Genomic DNA, 7880 nt, shown 5'->3' on the forward strand with positions numbered 1-7880 from the left:
AAGGTATCATGGAAATGAATGAAGTGAAGTGACTGAAGTCACAGAATAGAGTATCTGGTGACAAGTGACTGAAAAGGTCTAGTTTGAAACCGAAAGTCAAGGTATATTGGAATCCATATGAGAAATGGAATTTGTACCATAGAGGGAAAGGTGGCCTGAACCACAAGTGAGGGGTCTAAGACATGGTATCACTATATGGTTGGCTGAAAAAGAAGAAATTAAATGTCTGGCAATAAGCCGGACAACTCTAGGTGCAAAAGCAGAATATTCATTAGGCGTTCTAAAAGGGTATATATGGAATTCCAAAGAATGTGTATCTCGATCTCAAAGGTATAATATGTCACTAGGTGGACGATTTATGACCGAAGGTAGGTAATGAATTGTGAAAGATATGGATGGTTCCCTAAAGCGAAGGAGGAATAATTAGAAGTATGCTCGCTGTAAGACCCCAATTTTGGGCCCTAAGATCCCTCATGGCCCATATCATATCATATCATGGCCTCAAGGATCATTTGCATGCCTTAGTCCCCTCCTAGTGGGTAGATCGCCTTGTGGGTTTGTTTCTTGATCACCAAGCATACTTTGCATTTGTATATCATTGCTTTTCATTTTGTTTACTAACCAAAAGTACAAAAATATTGTCATCTAACCATGTTACTTACAGCTGAAGCACGGAAGCCCTACCCAGTCAACTGCAAAGTCAATTGTGGATTTGGAGGTGGGAAGTGATTAGAAATACTCCATTCATGTTCAAACAAGTCTCATTTGACATTTCAAATACTCACATTGGAGGATTTGAGGTCATACCAAAAGTTTCCGAAAGGAAAAATGACCTATGGTTTCAAGTTTCCAAAAAATGGCAAGTTTTTGGAACAACTTCAACTCAACTTCACGTCACCAAAAAATCTTCAAATGGAATTTTGTTGAACATGAAAGTTGTAGATCTTTCTCTCCCATTTCCAAAAAGTCCAAGATCGTGAGAATCGGATGAACGGTTGAGGAGATATGGTCAAATTACCACCGAGGGTGCATGGCAAATTTTCCATGTATCGATGCACACGAGTTTCGTATCGATGCATGCAAGGCAAAAAAATGTTATGTATCGATGCACACGAGTTATGTGTCGATGCATACTGTTAAAAAACACTATGTATTGATACAAACAAGTTATGTATCGATGCATACTGTTAAAAAACACTATGTATTGATACAAACAAGTTATGTATCGATGCATACTGTTAAAAAACGCTATGTATTGATACAAACAAGTTATGTATCGATGCATACTGTTAAAAACTGCTATGTATCGATACATACGAGTTATGTATCGATCCATACTGTTAAAAATGTTCTATGTATCGATGCAGGGGCTTTTGTATCAATACATAACTCTGTTTTGAGCACTGTTCACGTCCATATTACTTCACACACCATTTTCATGCACAAGGGTGAAAATCCCAATTGACCAAAACACCCTCATTTAAGCTAATTAGCAAACACACTTCATTAAGCTAATTTTGGATTACCACTCAATTAATCAACTAACACACACACTAATCACCACATATATAACTTCATTTTCTGTCCATTCAACCCTAGACACAGCCTCCAAGCACAGAAAAAACTCTTTTCTCTCATTTCGCATTTTGCTCGATTTGAATTTTTCTGCTCCAAGCTTCAAAGACCACGAGCCATTCTTGCTTCCTTCATCACTTGGACAACCTTTGGAAGCATTTTGCAGCACCATTCATCAACTGTAATAGCAGCTCGTGTTCTGTTTTTCTTCAAGCTTCAACCATGGCAAGTGTTGGTTCAATCTAGATTTGAGTGGTTCAAGCCAAGTTTCTTCAAGAATCCATCAACATCAAGCATAAAGGGGATCTGTTTCAGCACAACAACATCAATCCATCACTGTTTCTCATTTTTCTTCAAAACAAGTAAGGTTTCGACTTCAATCATTTGCCATGCCATGATATGTTTTAGGTAGCTCTGATTATGCTGATTCCAATGAACTATGCCTTGCTTGAAATGGTTGTGTTATGATGGAGAAATCTGGATTTTATTTTGTGTGTTCAAACCTATTTTCACTCGATTTGCCTTGCTTAGGATGAGTTAGTGAGATTGGATGCTACATTTGTGATGCTTGATGTGTGCTGATGCTATTGCTATGCTCATTTTTTGATTCTGGGCATTTCAAAATTTTGATTATATGAAGGTGATGAACATATGCACTGTTGTGTTGAACCCTAAAACCTGCCCAGAAATCCACATGAATCATGTCCTGTTGGTTGGTGTTATGATGCTGCATGAGTGTTAATGCCATGATGTTTGAGTTTTTCTGCTTGGAATTGTTTTATGATGATGAACTCGCATGAATGCCATGGCTGTTGCTGCATAAACCCTAAGGGTTTTAAAACCCAGAATTTTAAGCCTTGATTGGTCCGAGTACTGTTCCATTGGCCATCAGCCAATGGGAACATTTCATTTCCCCTGCTTAAACACAGTCGTTTTGATAAGTGGCATGCTGAATTACAAGTTTGCCATCGGTTGACCTTAGTTTGACCCATCTTGCCATGCATTTTGTTCATGCTTGCCTCAAATTTCATCCAACTTCAACAATTAATTTCTCTCTCAATTTTTATCCAAAAATCATGCAATTTTTTCCATCATGTTCATGAATGTGTCCTCTATTTTATTGTGAATTTTAATTAATTTTCCATTGGCTGGATTTTTAATGATAATTGTTTTCCCAACATGTATGCTTAAATGATACATTGTGCCATTCCTTTTGTGAAATTGTCATGTTGCATCCAATGCCCTTGAAACTTTTTGTGGTAAAACTAGACACATTGACCTTTGTTTCCATATAGAGTTTGTGGATTTCCCATTTGTGGTTTGCTGGATATGAATTTTTGAAGTTATGTGTTACATTTGATGCCACATGAATGATATGCCTTTTCATGATTTTTGTTCACACACTTCCTGGCCTCCAAATGATCCTAAATTTTGCATGAATCATATATCACATGTCTAGTTTGTGTATGAATTTTCTTGGAATTAATCTTGCTGTTTTCCATTTGATTGAGAATTTTCTTCCATGCTTGGTCATTTGTTGACTTTTTGTGCTATGCCTTGCCAAATCTTTTGTGAAATTCTCAAATCTTATTGTATGATCATGAAATTTCATACGTGATAACTAGACATCTCAAGCTTTGCATGGGTGTTAATCTCATTCATTTCTCTTCTGTTTTCAAATTGATATGATTTTTTGAAGTTGACCCATGCTTGTTGACTTTCACCATGCTTAATTGAATTTGGTTTGACTTCATGATTTTACTTGACTGCCTTCCTCTCATCCAAATGCCATGAAATTTCACATGTATACCATGTTAGATGTTAGGATCGAGTGTGGTTTATTTCATAATTTTTGAGATTGTTTGAGTTGACTTTTGAATGAAGTCTTTGCTGTTGACTTTTGTATGCTTCTCTTGCCATGCTTTGCATTCATTTGTGTATGAAATGACCATGATGCATGATATGATTATGAATCCAATTGAGAATGCTTCTTGAATGATTAAACTTGGTTTGGGTTGACTTTTCTTGCTGCCTTGACTTTTTCTTTCATCTTTGACCCTAGGCTAGTCCTAGTGGTCTTCTAAGCTTATGTTGAGTTCATCTGTTTCAGGTTGAGCACCAATGCCCCAAAGACCTTTCAATTTTGATTGAGTTGGTTTGTTTATCATGTGCTAACACTTGTTTTGTAGGTGACTCATATGCTTGAGTCTTTGTGCCTAGCACAATTGATCCCTCTGTGGTTGACTTTTGGTTCATTTCTCTTTGATTATTGACTTGTTTACTAATGAGTTTGACTTTTTCAGGTACTTTAGTTGCCTAAGTTCTCTGAACTTGCTTGCTTTGCTTTTTAGCATTTGCTTTGAGGTATAATTACTTCTTCTTCATGTAGTCTGGAGACCCGGTCTGTTATTTGACCGGGCAAACTGTCTGAAGTCCTCCTTAAGAGGCAATGCCTATGTGTGTTTATATTTGTCCCAAGCAGGAAAAGTCCTCATTTGAGGCAATTGGTGGAAGGTAGGGATAAGCGATCTATCCCCCACTATTCAGTGTGTCCTCTCTTTGCTCCCATTACATGGTTGAAGCATTGAGATAAATACCCAAGATCTAATCGAGTCAATAATGTGGAGAGAGTTCCTGCTTTCTGAACTCCCACACTTTCTTTGATGCTCTCTCTGATATGAGATTGAAGCAATGAGGCACACCCCTCATCTCCTTTTCATCTGCTTCACCTGAGCCCCTCAATGGCCAGGTTAAGAGCGACCTTTACCCATTACAGTGGACTTTTAAAGTCAAACCCTCTTGTGTGAGCCCCCATTGTTTGGCTATAGAGTGTGCTGTTTGATATTCATTGATTGATTGATTGCTTCATGTGCACTTGTTTGCCTATATGCTATGCATTTATCATCATCATCAATTGCCATTAGTGCATGATCATATCATTTGTTTGTGTGGCTTTTATTATTGTTGTTTGCCCATGGAGGACAATTGTAAGTCCATTGCCTTGGCATTTGCTCCTATGATATGGAAGGATAGAGTGTAAGACCTCATTGGTCACTCATATCTTCTGTTTATCTGTTTGTATGTGAGGATACAGTTATAAGTCCCGGCAAGTTGGCATCTGTTGTCCTGTGATCATAATTTGATCTGTTTGATTTGTATGTGAGGTTGCAGTTATAAGTCCCTGTAAGTTGGCATCTGCTTTCCTGTGATCATAGTTTGTTTTATCTGTTTGTATGAGAGGTTGCAATTATAAGTCCCTGTAAGTTGGCATTTGCATTCCTGTGATCATATTGTTGCTTTTGTTCTTGTATGTGAGGATCCATTGTAAGTCCCTGTAATGTGGCATTGGATTTCCTAGGACCATACTGTGGAGTTAACCTAAGTCCAGATAGATTGGCAGTTGACTTCCATTTCTCATTCTTGTTTTCTTTTGAGGAGATTAGTGTAAGACCATTGAGTGGCATCTGACATCCAGTTTTGTTTTAGGAGATTGGTATAAGACCATTGATTGGCATCCGATATCCGCCTTTCTTTGTTTTGTTTGTTTGTTATTATCCATTGCTATTCCAAAGGACACACTTGAATCATCTTCTATATGATTTCAAGAAGTGAACCTTCTAAGAAGTTTTACAATCCATCCATCCATTCATCATTCATTATGTCCTAGACTTTTTCACACTTTACCATTCAAACTTAACGTAAGTGTTGTGCAAACATCTTCATGTTTTCTAACTAAAAACCTGGACTCAAGTCCTTGACCTTTTTTCAAACTTCATTTTCATAATACTCATTTGAATTGATCTTAATCATACTTTGACTCCATTTTCATAATCATAATCAGTTAACTTCATCCACTCAATTGTTTTGGCTTTGTCCATTGTTAATGTTTTCATACATGAGCTATAGGTTTGATTTATCTTAGTGGTTGATGTTAATCTCACCTTCTGTCTTTAGTGATTGAATTGTAAGTCTTCCTTGCCTATTATAGGGTTAACCCCTCCCTGGCAAGTTGAAGCTGTTCTCACATGGTGGACGTTGTTGTTTGTATAAGGTTGAGTTTTCTCCCGTGGATAACGTAAGACCTAGGGTTTGTGTTTAAAATTGAACCTAACCCACTTTTGGAAATCTTTTAGCCGAACTACGGCGTTCTGATCCTTACCTTTGATGGAAGGTACGTAGGCAACGGGTTCATCCGTTCGAACCCAATAACCCAATAATAATAAAAATGTATATTCTTTTCTCACCATCCCAATCATGTTTGCACAATCTTTTTGTCATAACAAATAATAATTTTTGCATAACAAGTGTGAAAAGGGCTCCCTAGGAGTACCTAGGACGTAGTGGGTGCCTAACACCTTCCCATTGCGTAATTTACCCCTTACCCAGACTCTCTGATCTTTTTATTAGTTTTCTACGTGTAAAACTTCTTAGGCTTTTGTTCGCTTTTTAGCCAGTCCTTTGGATAAATAAAAGTGCGGTGGCGACTCGAAATTTTTCAATGTATCCCATAGCTTATGATTTAATCGATAGATCATATAGCGACGAATACACCGCTACAGAAAAGTGGCGACTCTGCTGGGGACACATCGAATCCCTGGTTGTATTGCCTACTTTTCACCCTTGTTGTGCTATATTGTTATTGTTTATCTGACATATTTTTGTACAATTTGGGATGAATGTATTGATTGTAATGTGTGAATTGCTTGATATACATTTGCTGTGTGCTTTGGTGATCTGTGAGATGAGTTCTGTACCCGAACTCGAGTGCACTCTAGGATAGGAGAATGGCATAGTCTCGTCGACTGGTGTGGAGTAGTCCTTAGCCAGTTGACTTGCGAGCCCATTCACTTGGTGGAGGCCATGTTGAACTAATAATGTCACACAAGTTATTTGTGGTTAGGCATTATTCTTTCAATCATGTTCCGCAGAAGCCAAGGACCTTAGTTTACCAAACCCATCTTGGCCTATTTTTAGGACCGTAGTGCGGAGGTCGTTCAGATGTCAGTTCTGATACGATTGTTACGCGATACTACACTCATAAGAGTTTCTCTTGAGAATATTCTTGGAATACGAGTATTCGTTCCTCCGAAAATATTCGAAAGATGGAACGATGATTATGGGAACCTCTGATAGAACATGTCTGGCAGGTTTAAACCCTAGTACACTCCCTTTGGGTGGTTCTTAACCGAGACTCCATGCTCGTGACTCCCAACAAACCCGTGATTAGTGGTTGAGTCGTTCAAACATTGTTAATATCAATGGATCCCGGATCAGGTGTAAAACCTAAAATCCACCAAAGCGGCTGGTTGATATTAGGAATGTTTGAACCGGTTCATGTACCGTTAATATCAATGGAACTTGGGTGTTGATAAGGTGAAAACCTAAATCCACCAAAATGGATGATTGATATTAGGGATACATAGAGCTTTCCCACGACCTTTGTTTGGCATGCTTTGCTTGATCCTTGAGTGTGTTTGTTGCATTCATACATTCACGCATTCATCCGCATTCATATCATCAGAAACCGAAAATTTTCAAGGAACTCAAAGGAGTTTATTTGCAAAAATTTTCAAAACATGAAAAAACCGGGAAAATTTTTTCACCTGATATATCTGATGAGATATTCTCATGTATGATCAAAATGCTTAAATATTTCAAAGTTTGCAAATAAAACCCTCGTGTTCCTTTGATATAAAAACAAGCATATGCATAAACACTTCATGCATCATTTGCATAAGCAGGTGTTTTGTTCCGGTCTCCCGTCCTGTGGTCTGACCCTGCGATCTTCATTTATTTTGAAGACGCACTTTGCCGGTATTTTACCGAAGCCAACTCTGCCAGATTGATGGATCATCCTGAGCAAGAGAATTGTGAACTCGAGGAGGATTTTGCCAGCCTTAGTGTTGTTGATGGATTTATTCCTGTTGATGGATTTATTCCTGGTTAATCAATCCCGGGCTGGCATTGGCTACTGTTCTGGGGCACTTAAGGAGCATGGTTTATTCAAGTGGAGGATTCATCCATACTGATCAACCTGCAGAAGAAACTGCTGCTATCTTGGAAGAGTATGCAGAAGATCTGAACAATTTCATCATTCCTGGTGGTGTCTGCCACAATTGGGTCGCTGTGGATGTTCCTACGGTCATTCATAAGTCAGCGTGATTTGTTCACTTTGTTTGAAACCCTTCTCCCATGCCAAAAGGAGAAGTGATGACATTGTTGGCAGCATTTTAATACAATGATGTTTCATTCAATTAATGCATTGTCAAACATTTGTTTTTCCATTTGTTTTCACTTTTTGCTTT

This window comes from Lathyrus oleraceus, chromosome 3 (genome assembly GCF_024323335.1).
Source record: "Lathyrus oleraceus cultivar Zhongwan6 chromosome 3, CAAS_Psat_ZW6_1.0, whole genome shotgun sequence".
Lineage (NCBI taxonomy): Eukaryota > Viridiplantae > Streptophyta > Magnoliopsida > Fabales > Fabaceae > Lathyrus > Lathyrus oleraceus.